The sequence below is a fragment of the Sceloporus occidentalis genome, unplaced genomic scaffold (assembly GCF_023333645.1).
Source record: "Sceloporus occidentalis isolate IW3139 unplaced genomic scaffold, rSceOcc1.0.p SCAF_33, whole genome shotgun sequence".
Lineage (NCBI taxonomy): Eukaryota > Metazoa > Chordata > Lepidosauria > Squamata > Phrynosomatidae > Sceloporus > Sceloporus occidentalis.
In genome coordinates, this window is record NW_028317013.1 from 1,091,937 (window position 1) to 1,109,292 (window position 17,356).

General features: G+C 37.1%; 1 pseudogene; it reads left to right on the forward strand.

Annotated features, from left to right (window-relative positions):
• The first annotated feature begins 11,309 nt into the window (after positions 1 to 11,309).
• On the forward strand, positions 11,310 to 11,603 carry LOC149298311 (thyrotropin subunit beta pseudogene; annotated as a pseudogene).
• Positions 11,604 to 17,356: the final 5,753 nt, after the last annotated feature.

Sequence of the window (17,356 nt, forward strand, 5' to 3'; positions counted from 1 at the left end):
GTTGCTGAACACATATTGGGGTGTCGTGTGACAGCGGCATATACCAGGAGCTGTAAATTCATACATAACATAGGTGTGTGTGGGAAAAATACACACAAAAGAATACTACTGCAAACTTTGAAAAAATTCTGGTGGTAAAATGTGTGCATGCAAAGAGTTAAAATACCAGCATTTAAAATACCCTGGGGTGTCTAGTTTTCAAAAATATACGGTTTTATTGGGCACACTGAAATGGCCCGGCTCAAAGATGTACCAAATAGGGCATGGGCAGTGGATCCCAAATGCCAAAGTTCAACATTGAAAAATGCGCATGCCCCAAATGTGGCCCTTTTGCCCCCAAACAGCCAGGCAAAATCATTCATGTGAGGTATCGCTGTACTCAGGAGATGTTGCTGAACACATATTGGCGTGTTTTGTGATAGTGACTTATACAAGAACCTGTTTATTCATACCTGAAGTAAAATGTGTGTGACAAAACAAATGCAAAAAAATGACTACCACAAAGTTTGACAAAGGCTGATGGTAGAATTAGTGCTTGGAAAGGGTTAAAATACTAGCATTTGGAATACCCTGGGCTGTCTAGTTTTCAAAAATATATGACTTGATGGGGTAAATTGCATTGGCCGGCTTCAAATATACCCGAAATGGCACATGGGGGGAAGAATTACCAGATTTGGAAAAAATGGCTTTGAAATAGCAAAACGCTACCTGTACTTATTGCCCCATAATGTGTAGAAAAAAGCAAAAAAAACCATAAAAACATTGGGTATTTCTAAACTCAGGACAAATAGTAGAATCTATTTAGCAGGTTTTTTCATTACCTTTTATAGATGAGTAAAAAAATTTTCACCATATTTTATACTTTTTTTAATTGTAAATAATATGATACAATCAAGACAATGTCATCTAAAGAAAGCCCTTCTTGTCCTGAAAAAAACAATATCTAATGTGTGTGGGTTCAGTAAACGGGAAAGAAGAAAATTACAGCTAAACACAAGCAGCGCAGAAATGTTAGAACGGCCATTGTCACGAAGGGTACAAAAAGTAAAATCAGCCTTTGTCACGAAAGGGTTAAAAGCCACCCGCTGGTGCCCCCTGCTTCAGTGCTGAGCGCCGAAATATGACGTCTTATTAAGGCGCTCAGCAGTGAAGCAGCGGGCACCACAGCAGTGCAAGAAGGCAGAAGCCTCGTACTCCCGTCGCTGGACCTCAAGGTGAGAACTACAAAGGGGGAGAGGGGTTAGGGAGTGATAAGGGAGGGAGAGGGGTTAGGGAGTGATAAGGGAGGGAGAGGGGTTAGGGAGTGATAAGGGAAGGAGAGGGGTTAGAGAGTGATAAGGGAAGGAGAGGGATTAGAGAGTGATAAGGGAGGGAGAGTGGTTAGAGAGTGATAACGGAGGGAGAGTGGTTAAAGAGTGATAAGGGAGGGAGAGGGGTTAGAGAGTGATAAGGGAGGGAGAGGGGTTAGAAAGTGATAAGGGAGGGAGAGGGGTTAGGGAGTGATAAGGGAGGGAGAGGGGTTAGGGAGTGATAAGGGAAGGAGAGGGGTTAGAGAGTGATAAGGGAAGGAGAGGGGTTAGAGAGTGAAAAGGGAGGGAGAGTGGTTAGAGAGTGATAACGGAGGGAGAGTGGTTAAAGAGTGATAAGGGAGGAGAGGGGTTAGAGAGTGATAAGGGAGGGAGAGGGGTTAGAAAGTGAGAAGGGAGTGATAAGGGAGGGAGAGGGGTTAGAAAGTGATATAAGTAAAGAGTGGATTAATGTGTGCATGCATTGAGTGAATGAGGGAGAGCATGAGTTAATATGTGAATGTTTTGTCTGAATGAGGGAGAGCATGAGTTAATGTGTGGATGAATTGTCTGAATGAGGGAGAGCATGAGTTAATGTGTGGATGAATTGTCTTAATGAGGGAGAGCATGAGTTAATGTGTGGATGAATTGTCTGAATGAGGGAGAGCATGAGTTAATGTGTGGATGAGTTGTCTGAATGAAAGTGTGAATTAGTGAGTGACTGTAAAAGTGTTTGCGTGTATCATAGATGTATAATTGTGGAAGGGCAAAGATGGCACTAGCAGGAGGTTTGAGCCTTGGGGACCAAGATGGCACAGGCAGGGTGTATATGGGACAAAGATGGCACAGGCCGGACTGTTTGGGGACAAAGTTGACTTGTGTTGGGCTATTTGGGGACAAAGATGGCAAATCTTATGTGTGTGTAATTTGGGTGCTGGTCAGGTTCTATGCGGGCAGTGTGGACACCAGGGCTGGCTTTGGGGTGTGCAACCTGTGATCTGTGTCTGTAGGGGGTTTTAAATATACCTTTTAATGCCGAGTTTTTATGTGAATTCCAATTGATCTATACCTGCAAAGCTGGGTTTTTGTGTTATTCTGTAGATCCATATCTGCTATGCTATGTTTCCATACATTATTTATGTATACCTGCAAATACAGGGTTAGTATGTCTTATTCAGTTGATTAATACCTGCAATGCTGTTTCCATGTATTTATTTGATCTATACCTGCGATGCTACGTTTCATATATTATTATTGTATACCTGCAAATATAGGATTTGTATGTCTGATTCTGTTTATTTGATATATACCTTCAGTGCTGAGATCACAAGTGAATTTCAATTGATCTATACATGCAAAGCTGGGTTTGTGTGTTAATGTGTTGATCTATACCTGCTACCGGCAGCAGGGTCTAATATTTATATATATATATTTATATATATATATATATATCGGCTGCAGGGACTAATATTAATATATATATCGGCAACTGGGGCTAATATTAATATATATGGGCAGCAGGGGTTAATATATATATATATATATATATATATATATCAGCAGCAGGATCTAATATTAGGCCCTGAAATCATTTAGTGCAAAAGTTAAGGTATTGTGTTGTTTAAAGGATTTCAAGGATTAGTCGTACTAAATTGTGGCTTCAGGCTTCCCATGTTGAATGATCAAGTATTGTATTGTCCAATAACAAAAGTATCATTCCATAGCACATTACTTTTGGCTATATATATATATATATATATATATATATATTTCTTTTTTTTTTCAGTGGTATGATTTAATGGTGGGAATTATTAATGCCCCCCCAGTTTGACTGTGGTATCTTGTGTGCCCCCCCCTATATACTGTTTCTAGAGTCGCCACTGACAGTAGTACAAGAGCTTTGTAGGAGGAGACATAATATTACAAAATAAGGAGAAATGAACAATGAGAACAAGCAAGGATTATGAAGATATCAGAAATTAAGAGAAGAACGAGGAGAGAAGAAAGAAGATAACAGCAAGAAGATAGCACCAACTGGAGGAGTGGGATTCTCAGCATCAGGGGAAGACAGTATTTGGTGGAGTACCACCCCTAAGATCTGAATATAAAGCAGTTTGCTTTTTCAGACTTTTTTCCGATAAAAACCTCGCCTGTGGGGGTATTTCATATACAGAAGTTCTAGAAATTAAAATATGGCTTTTTGTTAGATGAAAAACGCTGCCCAAATTTTAGTACCATATGGATATCAGCCTTCATAATAGGCTTGAAGGATTAATGCACACTTATCTGTGACTACAACTTCCCTGCTTCATGAAATGAAAACCATTAAGAACACATTAGTGACGTCTGAGAGAATACTGTTTTGTGTAATTGAAAGGTTAAAACTGCATTATTTATTAATCTGTGCCCTCTGCAAAATATTATCTTTATAAAACTGCAGCTTTTTCTTAGTAGATCAGTTAACTAGTAGCATCATGTGGATGTAAATGTGTTATATTAGTGTCCCGTTAAAGGTTTCTGGGCTTTTATAAGTGAGACATCCCATGAATGCCTAGTGATAAACCAAGGGTCGTGATACATGGGTACACAGATCGTTGTGCCCACCCACCTTGCACTATGTCTACTCATATAAGCTGCACCCACATAAAATGTATCAGTACTACCATAACATGTCCTGATTATCCAAGGATAAGAAACAATTATTCTATCAAAGTATGCTGTACCTATCCATGCAACAAGGTACCTAGTAGCTACTTTTTTATTTTTGTAGTTAATTATGTAGGCATTAGGATAGAGCTGAGAATGTTAAAATAAGTGAGTCATATGTTTAATCCTATTAAAATTATATGGTATCTGAGCTTTTATAGATCTCCTAAACTAAAAAGGGATTATTTGTTCCAAGATACTATGAACATAAATGGCCCATAAAGTTTCTGAATGACTTTGACAATTTTCTTTAAAAAAGATGTTAACAATTGAAACAGGAGGATGATTTGCTATTTTGGTTGTGGTTGCAACGGATAACACGTAGAAGGGGAAAAAAAGAAATCCAAACTAGATGAAAAGAAGTGCACATTGAAGTCATGGGTGTATTGTACTCTGAACTAATTAGGAAGATGCTGGGATGGTGTTCTTATGTATGTCTTCATCAGAGAAGCTATCAGGTCCCTGACTTCCTTTCCCTGAATGCTATGGCAGAGATCAAATTCTATGTTCCATACGCAGCTACGGTTATTTCCTGGTCATATGTCTAGAGTCTCGTTCTTTATTTCCCTCCTGAAAGACACGGCCCTAGGCCAGATGCCGCCGGTACTGAAAGGCAATTGTAAAAGTTTTATTTTATACATTTTATTTTATACAGTGGGAAGGATTTGACAGAGACAACCATCCTTGTAAAAACACAGAAATAAACTTTTACTATAAAGCGTTCAAATGGTACGGGCAAGCTTCATCAGTTAAAATGGATCAAACTTCTAATATATCTGCACACACAAATTAATCAGAACACCAAAAAAACTAAATAAAGAGTCTATGCAGTGTATGAATCACCATTAAGCTGACAAATGTTTTGTTCCTGAGATCTGGCATACTGTTTACATTGGTTACCATATATTTTATAACAGTTACATTGTTAAAGCCTCTCCTTACTCATATATAGTGAAGGGAAAAATGATTTTATCCCCTGCTGATTTTCTACGTTTGCCCGCTGACAAAGACATGATCAGTCTATAATTTTATTTGTACAGTGAGAGACAGAATAACCACAAAAAAATCCAGAATAGCACATTTTAAATAAGTTATAAATTGATTTGCATTTTACTCAGTGAAATAAGTGTTTGACCCCTTTGCAAAACATGACTTAGTACTTGGTGACAAAACCCTTGTTGGCAATCACAGAGGTCAGACGTTTCTTGTAGTTGTCCACCAGGTTTGCACACATCTCAGGAGGGATTTTGGCCCACTCCTCTTTGCAGATCCTCTCCAAGTGATTAAAGTTTCAAGGCTGACGTTTGTCAACTCGAACCTTCAGCTCCCTCCACAGATTTTATATGGGATTAAGGTCTGGAGACTGGCTAGGCCACTCCAGGACCTTAATGTGCTTCTTTTTGAGCCACTCATTTGTTGCCTTGGCCGTGTGTATTGGGTCATTGTCATGCTGGAATACCAATCCACGACCCATTTTCAATGCCCTAGCTGAGGGAAGGAGGTTCTCAAGATTTGACCGTACATGGCCCCATCCATTGTCCCTTTGATGCGGTGAAGTTGTCCTGTCCCCTTAGCAGAAAAACACTCCCAAAGCATAGTGTTTCCACCTCCATGTTTGACGGTGGGAATGGTGTTCTTGGGGTCATAAGCAGCATTTCTCCTCCTCCAAACACAGTTGAGTTGATACCGAATAGCTCGATAGGACAAATATGGCTTGGACAAACTGTTTGTGGGCACTGACAAGCTCTCTGGGGACAAAGATGGCACAGGCAAGCTGTTTAGGGGCAACAATGTACAGGCAGGCTGTTTGGGGGCACTAGCAGGTGTGTGTAAGGGCAGCGTATATAGTCAGTTCATATGTGTGTGGCAGTGTATATGGACAGTTTTGCCCCTATAAGAGTATTCCTTGTTGGTCAGGTAATACATAGGCTGCTCCTCCATCATCATATTCGTTTATTTAGGTAATTCTGCTGCGTAGCCACTTTACAGACATTTCGCAGGGACAAGTCTACCAATTATGAGGCCCTCTCTTAGCTGAGAATCTTTGGTGCCACGCATAGTTGTGTCCCGGATTAGCAAGTTTCTGATGTTGCCACGAATGTTCACAGCTCTATGGTACATTCATCTATCTCTTCCTTTTCTTTCTGATCTTATATGAATACATTGTAACTTTCCACTGTCTAATTTAGACATTTATTACACCCTCCCTGCCTTTTCCTCACGATAGAGGAACAGCAAATTAAGTATAGCATTAACTCCTTGTCTCTTCAAAGGGTTAACTTTATTTTTAGCCCCCGTCATCCCACAGGACACAGGATGGAAGCCATTAGGGAAAAGTACTGGTAGACTCTGTACCCATTCTGTGGACCTCATTTGATGTATTTTTCTCTTCTTTATTTGAAATAGTGTGTATTTGCATTACAGGGATTTGGTAAATGCAGTTTATTAAACAAGATGTACCCAGTCGTGTTAGATGTGTTACATGTTTATAAACTCTGCGTTTGTTTGAGATCAAGTTACAAGACCATTTATTTGAATAGTTTTCATTAATTCAAGCAAATGTAATTAGTGGTAATCTGTTTGAGCTGCCTAGGCCCCCTCCACATATGTGGTTACCAGCGCACCAGAGTGAAGCTCATTTACTGCTGCTGTGTTATGACTCTTCATGAGCTAACTTACCGATAAGAAAGTAATATTTTTAATGTAGCTTACCAACCAGAGAAAAACAGATCAACTAGGAATTAGCCAGCATAGTATAAAATGTCCGAGACGCCTCCAAATTCTATTAGTCGTCCTGAACATCTCAAATTAAAAGTCAGGTAAGTTGCAGCTTCTCCATTTGATATAGTCAAGTGCTTCAGACTCCAGTAATAATGTATTCTTTAACCACTGAATATACTTTAGGAAATATGCACATCTTTTCTTGGATGAGAGATATATAACAGAATAAGGTCATTCTTTAATGATTTTTTAATGGAGAATTCTCACAGCTTTTAGCATAACTACATTTTCATTTTCGAGAGCTTGCTATAAATATATATATATATATATATATATATATATATATATATATATATGTACTATTACTATTTTATTTGTGTATAGAACTTAAATTGTAGGATTTGGCACCGCTGTAAAATCTACTTTAATACAAGACCATTTTTAGATCATTAGATAATTTCAAACATTTCAAAGAGTTTGATGCATTGTTAGTTACTAAAATCGTATTTCTAAACTTTGTGATGTGAAGTCTACATATATGTATTTACTATTCTATATTATTATTTGTCTGTCTAGAACCAATAGAAAAATATAACATCCGAATGAACGGAACTCTGTGCTAGTAGATAATATAATTTTTACCAAGATCAATAGAGGGCATTTAAAATAAATCAATGCGAGTTCCTGAAAATTACAAAACCAAATGCAAGGCAACTGCCATCTGTCCAAGAACTCAAAGCTGTTTTAAAGGTTTAATAGATCTTTAATAAGTTTTTTAAGAACACAGATGGCATGTTTGCAGACCTATTCTTAAAAGTTCCATATTCATTTTAACATTGGGATTATTAATACAAATTGCATGTATAGCTTTGTGTTATGAAGCCATGCTCTATTATTTTTTGTTTTATCGTTGTATGCTGTACAATGTTGAATGGCATCATAAGAGAAATGGATTTAACAGTAATCATAATAGTTGTCAAAACTATATGGGTGTTTCATGAAATTTTGGTGGTAACCAATCTTATATAACCAATTATATAACCAACACAAAAATATATTTACTTAATTGTATTGTCTTGATTGTGATATATTTAATTAATTGTAATTAATTTACAGAAACAAAAGGCAAGGAGGGTCCTGCCTAAAAAGCTTATATTCTGTATATGAGCAAATATTTCCAAGTTTTGTTAATAATGTTGTTGTTAAATATTATCAGTTTTAATGTTATTGTTAATTTTCACTGTTTCCCGTTTGTAGGAGCGCCTGATTGCACTTTAGAAATAAATGTAATGTAATTATTATTATACTGCTTTAGGGATATGTTTAGTGTGTAAACATTCATGTTTCTGCCAATCCTAAATAATGTATTTATTGGGGGGGTTTTTTGTCACTCCAACAATGCTATACACTTACACAAAAATAATGTTCACCCATGTAAACTTTTGTCCCATTCAGAATTTTTGACCGGAACACTTGCCATAAAAACTGAGGCTCAAAAGTTTCTGTAGTTTTAAGTGATTAAGTATTGGAAAAAGTGGAAAAAGTAAAGTAGTAGATTTTATATTCTAAAGAATATACCGGTAATTAATGTCTTGTCTAAGTGGAATAGCACCTTTAAACATGGTGATATTGAGGATGGCATCTATACAAGTTATTATTATTTTTGTGGACGTTAGTTTTTTTTATTTATGATTTATTTATATTCAGTGGACAGTATCTTTGTGTGAGTGCAGTATCTGAAAGTGATGTACATCTATCAGCACTCTAACAAAGGACTTTGCAGCACTTTATTGGAAGTGCTATATGGATTAAGCACTTTAATGCTTATATATATATATATATATATATATATATATATATATATATATATATATATCACAAACTGCACTTTATAAATAAATTTATCTTATTTGAGTTTATTTCATCAACTGCACCTTATTCAAAGTTTACAAACAGAAGCAGTTTTTATTTTTTTATTTTTTATATTTATTCAGATTTTTTTCATTGCTGTTTATACTTCAAGACATCGTCACCAAGTTGCAAATTTTTTTTGCACGTGAACAGAGAATCTACCTCATTAGTACTTCATAAACTGCAATATTTGCACACATCCAGTGTGCACTTTTCCTTTTAAGTGCAATTTCTGTTGTTTGCTGTTCTGTGTTTTTGCTGCTGTTACAAAGCTACTGTACGGCTGGTATTTTTAATTTGATTATTTTGAGAGTAAAGTATCTATTTTTAAGGAAAAGCCATCACATTATATTGTCTCTATAAGTACGATTTGATTGCAATTCTATTATTGTATGTATTTTGCCTTTTATACTCCTTCTAGTTTTACACAAGCACCCTACTTCTTGGTTTACCCTTAAAAAAAATACTCGTGTATTTTTAGCTGAAAATATTGATTCCTATGGCATTAAATTATTTTATTTTTGTTTTCATGTGACAGACTGTTCTTCCAGTTTTGAAGATTGCATTGTTATAAGCTGGTCATAAGCATATACTTTATGTATAAGTGTATGTAAGCATAAACGTCTAAGTATAAGTGCATGTGAACATGGAAGTCTATGTGCAAGTTTATCTGAGCATGGATGTATAGGTACAATGTCCAGGTTAGAAGGACCCTTTCTAAAATATTTTGTACGAGAAAATAGAACAAGTGGTCGCAAGGGTCACCCCGGCTCCCTAGAGGCACGAGCCCCATCACAGTTGCGACCGCTGCGACCCCTGTAGTTACTCCACTGAGTATCAACCTTTCATACATATCACATTATACTTGCAACATTGTTGTCCTGCTATCGGAAACCCCTTATCTAGTCTAGTTAGATTTATGGGGATTGCTGAGTTTTTTTTACATTTCCTTTTGTTTTATACATTATACGCCTGATCCACTCAATTTGACTTTCCCACCTCACATGGAATATTGAGCACAAGTAGTTGGGGACACTGAAACACTTGTATAATTACCATTTTTTGTCTACAACCACAACTCTAGTTTCTAAATATTCGTGTTGCTATAAGAGCAATACGTTTATCTTCCAAAAATGTCTTTGCCATTAATACATGTAACCATCACTCAATATTGTGGTATTCTGTTTACATGATAAATTAAGGTGCATAAAACATACTTCTGTAATAAATTCCAGCAAATGATATAGTTGTATTATTTAATAATACCCATATAAATAATACCAATTTTCCTAAATCCTACAATTACAGTATATTAAATGTATTAAATCAATGTAATAGGAACGGAGATCTTAAGGACAGTCATGTCAATTGGTTTTTTTCTATAAATTGGGGGCAGCTGGGGGTGGTGACCATGTGAAGATGTCTTTCAGTTCTTACTCCTGTACAATTGTTTCCAATAGATAAACCATTTAAACATGCTGAAAGTCTCAAATTGTGATGAACGCTTAAAAGTATTTTAATAAACTACAGATGTTTAATTCAAATTATAATTTTCTATCTTTTTGTTCATAGAATGGGAGTCTTTTTGATGGGTTTGGTTCTTTTCTGCATTGCCTTCAAACATGCTGCCCCTTTGTGCCTATTGACTGAATATACCATGTTTGTGGAGAAAAAAGAATGTGCCTATTGTCTCGCTGTTAACACCACAATATGTTCAGGATACTGTACCACACGGGTATGTTATTCTTTTGTGTTGCTGTCTTTTCAAATATCAAAAATGCATAGATATTTCAAATCATCATGTACTTTGTTAAAAATGTATTTCTGGAACTCAGTACATAATGTTGCGTTCGCTAAATATGAATTGGATCGCATTGATATATACCCATCTGATAAAAACCTTTTCATTCGTACCTTTCTCACTACATGAGTAAAGAGCTTTCAATGTTTTTAATATTAAAATAGTGCTTAGACTTTAATTTCTATATTTTTTTTTTAAAAAATGATAAAAAAGGGAAAAACATTATTTAAACAAGTATTAAACATTAAACAAGTATTTCCATTGCAATGAAAACCGTTATTGGAACAGCTTAAGAACCTATGTAGCCAAAAGATTTCTTTTTATGCTTTTAATACAAAAACTTATTGTGATTTTAGTTTGTTCATTAGGTTAGGGGATTCTAAGCTTGGTGCAAAAATTTCATATATATTGTGAATGTTATTATTTTGCTCCTGTATAGAAAGACCTTCTCTGAGATAGGTAAACCTTCCCCATAATGGAAGAATTCAATGAAAAGCTAATGGCAGGAGAGTTACAGTTTCATCTTCGTGTAAATTGATGCTCCAACACTAGCGCACATTTAAATTGATGAGAGTTTTTGCCTATTACACGATGCATTATTCAGAGCCAGCTAAACTGTTTTTGCAGAGAAATTTGACAGAGATGGGCCTTTATAATACATAATTAATTAATGGATTTGAAACAACTCTGCTGCCAACACCCGCTTTGTTGGACAAACCCTTTTAACAGGGTTCACTGTTGCAACACTAATTCCAAAATTTTTCTGAATTCTCATAATCTCATGGTTCTTTTTCAAAGTTTTGGATTTTTTATGCATAAAACTCTTTTCATCTATATTGAATTACATGTATCATTTACCTCCCTAGTCTGTATCCAACATAATAATGCTCTCTTTGTTTTTTTGCTAGGATCCAAACTTGAAGGAAGGACGTCCTAAATTCCTTTTTTCTCATAATCAGAATGCCTGCATATACCATGAATATATTCACAAAACTATTACCATTCCTGGTTGCCCTATGCATGTTGATGCACTTTATACATATCCTGTGGCCATAAGCTGCAAGTGTGGCAAATGTAACACAAACTACAGTGACTGCATTCAGGATATGATCAAAACAAATTACTGTACAAAACCAAAGAAGTCCCATTATATCAGCTTCTCCAATTATATCCAATAGAAACATCTTGTTTGGGCAGTTGAAATGCAAAAGCCCACAATTCTTCATAACTGTATATCTTTAGTGTAGAAATTCAAGTCAGTCTTTGTTACATTCAGCATTATTGGTGGTATATTTATATCTGTTTGTGATAAATATGAGGCTTCTTTTTTTCACTCAAAAGGAATATCGTTTTGTTGCATAAGCAAAAACATGGCCAAATCTAAGCCTGTGAACCAAGTATCCATTTTCCAGAAATTACTTTATATAGCCTCAAATGTCAAATTTACACATTGTTGAATGTTATTAACATAATAAATTATCATATTTGCATTTGGGTGCAGAGAAAAACTCATCTAAAAAAAAAAAGTACAAATTTTTGATATGTCAGAAAACATAGATTAATGTGGTATATGCCACACTAATACTACCAACGTTTGGAGGAACGTAAAAATACAACTTGTATTTACAAATACAAATTTAAAATAGGTATAACTAAAATGACTAAATGCTGCAAAGTGTATACATAGCAAGTTGCCATTTAAAATACTCGGAGCTGGTAAAATCACCAAAAGTGCAAATTTTCTTTTAAAATTATATTCAATTCTGAGCATGAACTTTTTAATCATTGCAGTTTTCCTAAGTGTGCATTGTACCAATTATGACAATAAAATCAATTGAACATTTGTTCTGAAGTTGGGTTTCTTTTGGTACATTATATGTTGTTTTAAGCACTGGCTTAACTTCTAGGAAAAATCAGAACACATACTTTTGACACACCATAGCACCATACGCTGACAAACATGTACATACACATACCATGTACATACACACATACACTAACACTATATGCCGACACAAATGCATTCATGTTACCACCCACACATGCTAACACCAAATACTAACATGTACTCTTGCTAACTCCATACACTAACACGCACACCATACATTGAGACATTAACACTCTACCACCATACACTTACACCTATACATACACAGTCCAATACTATACACTAACACTCATTGTCAGGACATTGTTGGATAGGAGTAGATTTGCAGGGGATACCTGGGGCTATGTATGTACTCCACAATGCATGATACCGGATGGGAAGCAACAGACGGGCTAAGAGAAAACACAAACAAGGCTGGTTCAAAAGGTAACAGTCTGTAATGATACTGATGGAGTACAGCAGCCATATCAGCAAGGTCTTCTGCTAGAAGTAACCCCTCGTTACCCAGGTGGTTGAGCCCTTGAGCTTTGAGTAGCAATCTGGTCTCTGGCAGAGCTGAGAGGCTGGGACTGAATGTAGAAGCGTAATCGGGCAAGCCGAGGTCAGGAGGTAGGAGAAGGCAGCGAAGTTAGGCAGTCCAGAATCGATAACAGGTAAGTAGAGATCAGTAGCAGGCAGGAACCACAATCTGGCAATGGTATAGTGACGGCTGCTTTTATAGGCAGAGAGTCAGACACAGCTGAGGAGAGTTGGAAATTATAACAAGGTTCATGGTTACCACCAGAACTGAGAGGCTAAACTGTGAGAACCGCTGGCGAAACGGTAAGGAAGAAAGCCAGTAACATGGAACTCAAACAGTCTCAGTTCCTGACACAGTCTCTAGATCAGGTAAATGCAAACAGAGAAATCGCACAGCGGATGTGCCATTACAGATGTTTACTTGTGTGTGTGAGTGTGTGTGCACCTGTGTGTGATCATGGATGTGCACTTGTGTGTGCGTGAGCATGGATGTGGGCTTCTCTGTGTGTGTGTGAGCATGGATATGGACAGGGGCTGCCCTAAATCTTAATAGAACGGCCAGCCGAGTGGCCGATGAGCCACCATGGCCGTCTTTAATGCAGGACAAAAGCCTGCATTAACCGTGATCACAGACGCCCTGCCATTTACCTGTGCGTTTCTCGCTGTGCGAGCAGCGTCTCTTGTTCCACCAAGGACAAGCAGGAAACCAGCAGAGTCACGGGACTTTACATCACGACACATGACTCCGCTCCGACTTTCCCGGGCGGTACAAGAAAAAAAACGCAGAGGGATGCAGCGGCTCCTGCAAAAGTCTGCGAGTGTCACAGAGTGATCAGCAGTTCAGGTAAGGGCGTGATTGAGGGAATGAATGAGTATCTGTAAATAAGGAAATTAATATATGAGTGAGTGAATGCATCTTTGTGAATAATGAATGAATGAGTGAATACGTGTGTGATTGCATGGATGTATAAGCGGGGGGAAAGCATTGCACGGGGAGGCTGTTTGAGGATATCACAGGCAGGTTGTTTGGGGGCAAAGGTGGGAAGTCCTATGCTTCCATTCTGGGTGTTGGGCAGATCCTGTGAGTGGAATCTGGGTGCTAAGGGGAGAGGCATTAATTCACGAGAGGGTGCTGGCTGGGGGCATCATATAAATCAATACTAAAGGGGGGACTGGGCGGTAGGATAAACATACAATGTGGGGCTAGCTGGGGGCAATACACAAGGGTGTGGGCGCATTAGGGTGACTGCATTGGCCATGTTTTCCAGGACACATATAGCTTTTACATTCTGTTGACCTGCAGTTTGGGTGATGTTTAGACTCATGGAAGGAACAAACTAGTCAGATATACATTCCCCATACTGCAGGGCAGCATTTTATCTATGCTGGCGGCATCAATACACAAGGGTAGCAACTGGGGCTATTACACAAAAGGGGCAAAAACACTAAAAGGGGTGTCAACAACAACGCAGTGTGGAAAATGTTTTCTTTTTTATTATTGTTGTATCTTAGCCCATCTGAGGGGTGTGAGAGCCTGTCCTGATGTGTGTGTCTGTCAGTGTGTCAGAGCCTGACCTTGCATGCGCCATGGTGAAGAACCTAAATCATACTTCTAAGGCTCTTGAGGAGCTACTAATGGATTTAAAAAGGTGCCAAGGAGGCTATATTACAAAATAGAGCTGCCATCAATTACCACTTGTTAAAACAGGCCGCGGTTGTGAGCAGTTCCCCGGTATGTTTTGTTTTAAATCTAACTGACCATTACAAGTCAATTCAGTACCATAGCCAATCCCTCAAAGACCTGGCCCATGGTATTCGACAGGATGTCGATAAGGGGTGGTGGAATTGGCTATTTTCTCGGTTACCCGATCTGCCGCAGATAAAAACACACATAGGAGGTATCATACTGTTTTTAGCAGCTTGTATCTTTTGTGTTGCCGTATTCAATGCAATCTCCTTCAGTTATTCTCCAGCCAAGGGCCCAAGTGGTGGACATGACATTTGCCATGTTCAAAAGAAAAAGGGAGGAACTGTATGAGATATAAGGTTAAACTTCACTTTAAGACAGATGGATCGTTCATCAGATACTGGAATGTTCCAGAATATGAAAACTGCTGATACTGTGTATAGTACAGGCTAGCGAGACTTTATGCATTGTCCAGAAAGAGAAAAGGATGTTATTTATCACTGAAATGTAAGAGGCCCCACATTCTTTAGAGTGTATGTAACTGTCCCTAAATTCTTGAAACTAGACCCCAAGATGCTTGAAACCACTCGCATGCCCAAATAGGGAAGCCCGACCCTTTTAAGACAAAGATATAAAAGGTTTGAGAAAATGTTTATCTTTAGAGCTTGCATATTACTGCTATGTAACCTGCATGTTCTCTTCGCAAATACATTTTCTTCCTGTTTTACCAAAAGTTCACTCATCGCCTGTTGGACTTTATTACGGATCGAGGAGTCAGACAGTTTTGCAAACATTTTTAAGATGTTACGTCTGGGGGAGGTGTGTTCTGGTCTAGCATCTGTCCAATAACAGGCTATGGAACAAGACCCTATGTTTGGCCGCCGCATTAAATACCAGAGGAAATATGGCTATATGACTTACTTCCCTAAAAATACTACCCACTTCCCCACCACAAAAAATAGCACCAACACAAAAATCCAAACCAACTTTTTATTCACCTGATAAGGATATCAAACATCCATATTAACAACACTACAGGTGCTGCAAAATAAAGCAAACTACAATCTGCAACCATATATCTACTATCCTTTGAAGAACATTATTTAAAATATGTCTATTATTCTTTGTATATAAACGTAAAAAAAAATGAAAAAGTTAACTGATATTTAAACCTATTTACATACAATATACCATTTTTTTTCTTCTTCTATATAGAATTTTAAAAGTCCATTATTCTTTTGTTTTTTTACAAAGGTTAAAAAGAAAAAAAGCACCAATCGTGTAAAAGGTTGACATAATGATTCTATCCACAATTAGACTTGTACATACACAATGCATGAACAAGATCTACTATCGTTTCAAGTTTCCAACCCAATTTAGTTTAGTTTATCACAGCAAATAGTAAAACCCCAAGTTGATTTTTCAACCATCTGTAAGAGTTCATATTTTAAAAGGCAATTAAAGTACATTTAGAGGATGTATACATTTTATCTAAAAATCTCTCAAATTGTATGTACTGTAGCTAACATATCAAAGTGTTTTATATGTGACACAAAGATCAAGTATAAAGGAAAAATTAGTAGCACTAAAATGTGAAACTGGACTTGCATAACATGTTATTGATCCAGTGGCATTTTATGTGAAAAGGTCCTTTGAGAGGAAAACTTTACATTTTCCCCAAACTAGTTTTCAAAGAACCATTACAAGACCAGGACTCAAGGTTATTAGTTAAACCGTGCAAAACTTTCAGATCCACTCATTTGTTCCAAAAGTGTAGCCTAAGCCTACTTCATTCATGAACATATGTTTTAATGTCAGACTTTGAGGTTAAAAACATAACTCAACAAATGAGATGAAGCCAACTATTGCCTTCTCCTAGTGTAAAAAGTGGCATAAAGGCTGGAGGAATTTTATTGGACTCCACCATTGGTTGCTAAGGTAATAAAACCATTTTCCAAGTTTGCACTAGAATTGTTCTTTATCAAGACCCAATGAAGGCAAATCCATTGTCCCCACTTTGCCTTAATGTGGAATTCTAAAAAGATTTTTGTAGCTTTGACAAGAAATCCCACACACTTACCCCATTCGTATGTATCAAAAACACAGTGCTATTTGTTTGTAATTTACATTTTATAAAACATAAAAATATGTACAGAAACATGTAGAGATTGTTTTTTGTTTGAGGCAACAATTGTAGCCGTATTTTAATTCTCCTTAGAAACATAGCTACACTTTAAACAGAATTGGCCCCCATGAACCACAACAAATAATTTTGCCCTTTGAGAGCCAAATGAGTAACCTATACATGCACTGAAAGGTGTTCTCAAGCTCATAGCATTCAGACTGTTTATGCAGGATATCTGTCCACAAAACAAAAAATATAATATATGTTTTAAAGGAAATTATCATCACATAAAGAGCATTTCTGGTTTAAAAGTGAACTAATCAGCAGGAACATCGTGTTGATTGTTTGATGTCTGCTTCACCACCTGATACATAACCCTCTATGTATCTGCAGGTGAAAACCAAATGCCCAGTATTACTAATACACTTAAACACATACTTTTGCTTGTCATATGCCAACATGCTCTTTTTGCATCATCTAGCGAAGGAGCTTAAAACTCATTTGAGCATTCCAGCTTCTATAAAGCCACCTGAAGAAATACCTACACATGGAAGCCGGAAATTTGAATGCTACTCTCAGCATCCGGCATATAATATACTTGACTTAGTGAGGCTCTTCTTTCTACTACTTTCACTACCTTGTAAGTCTGTATTCAGATTGATAATTATAGCCGTATTCTAGTGTTCCTTGGAACATATGTGGAACTATTTAA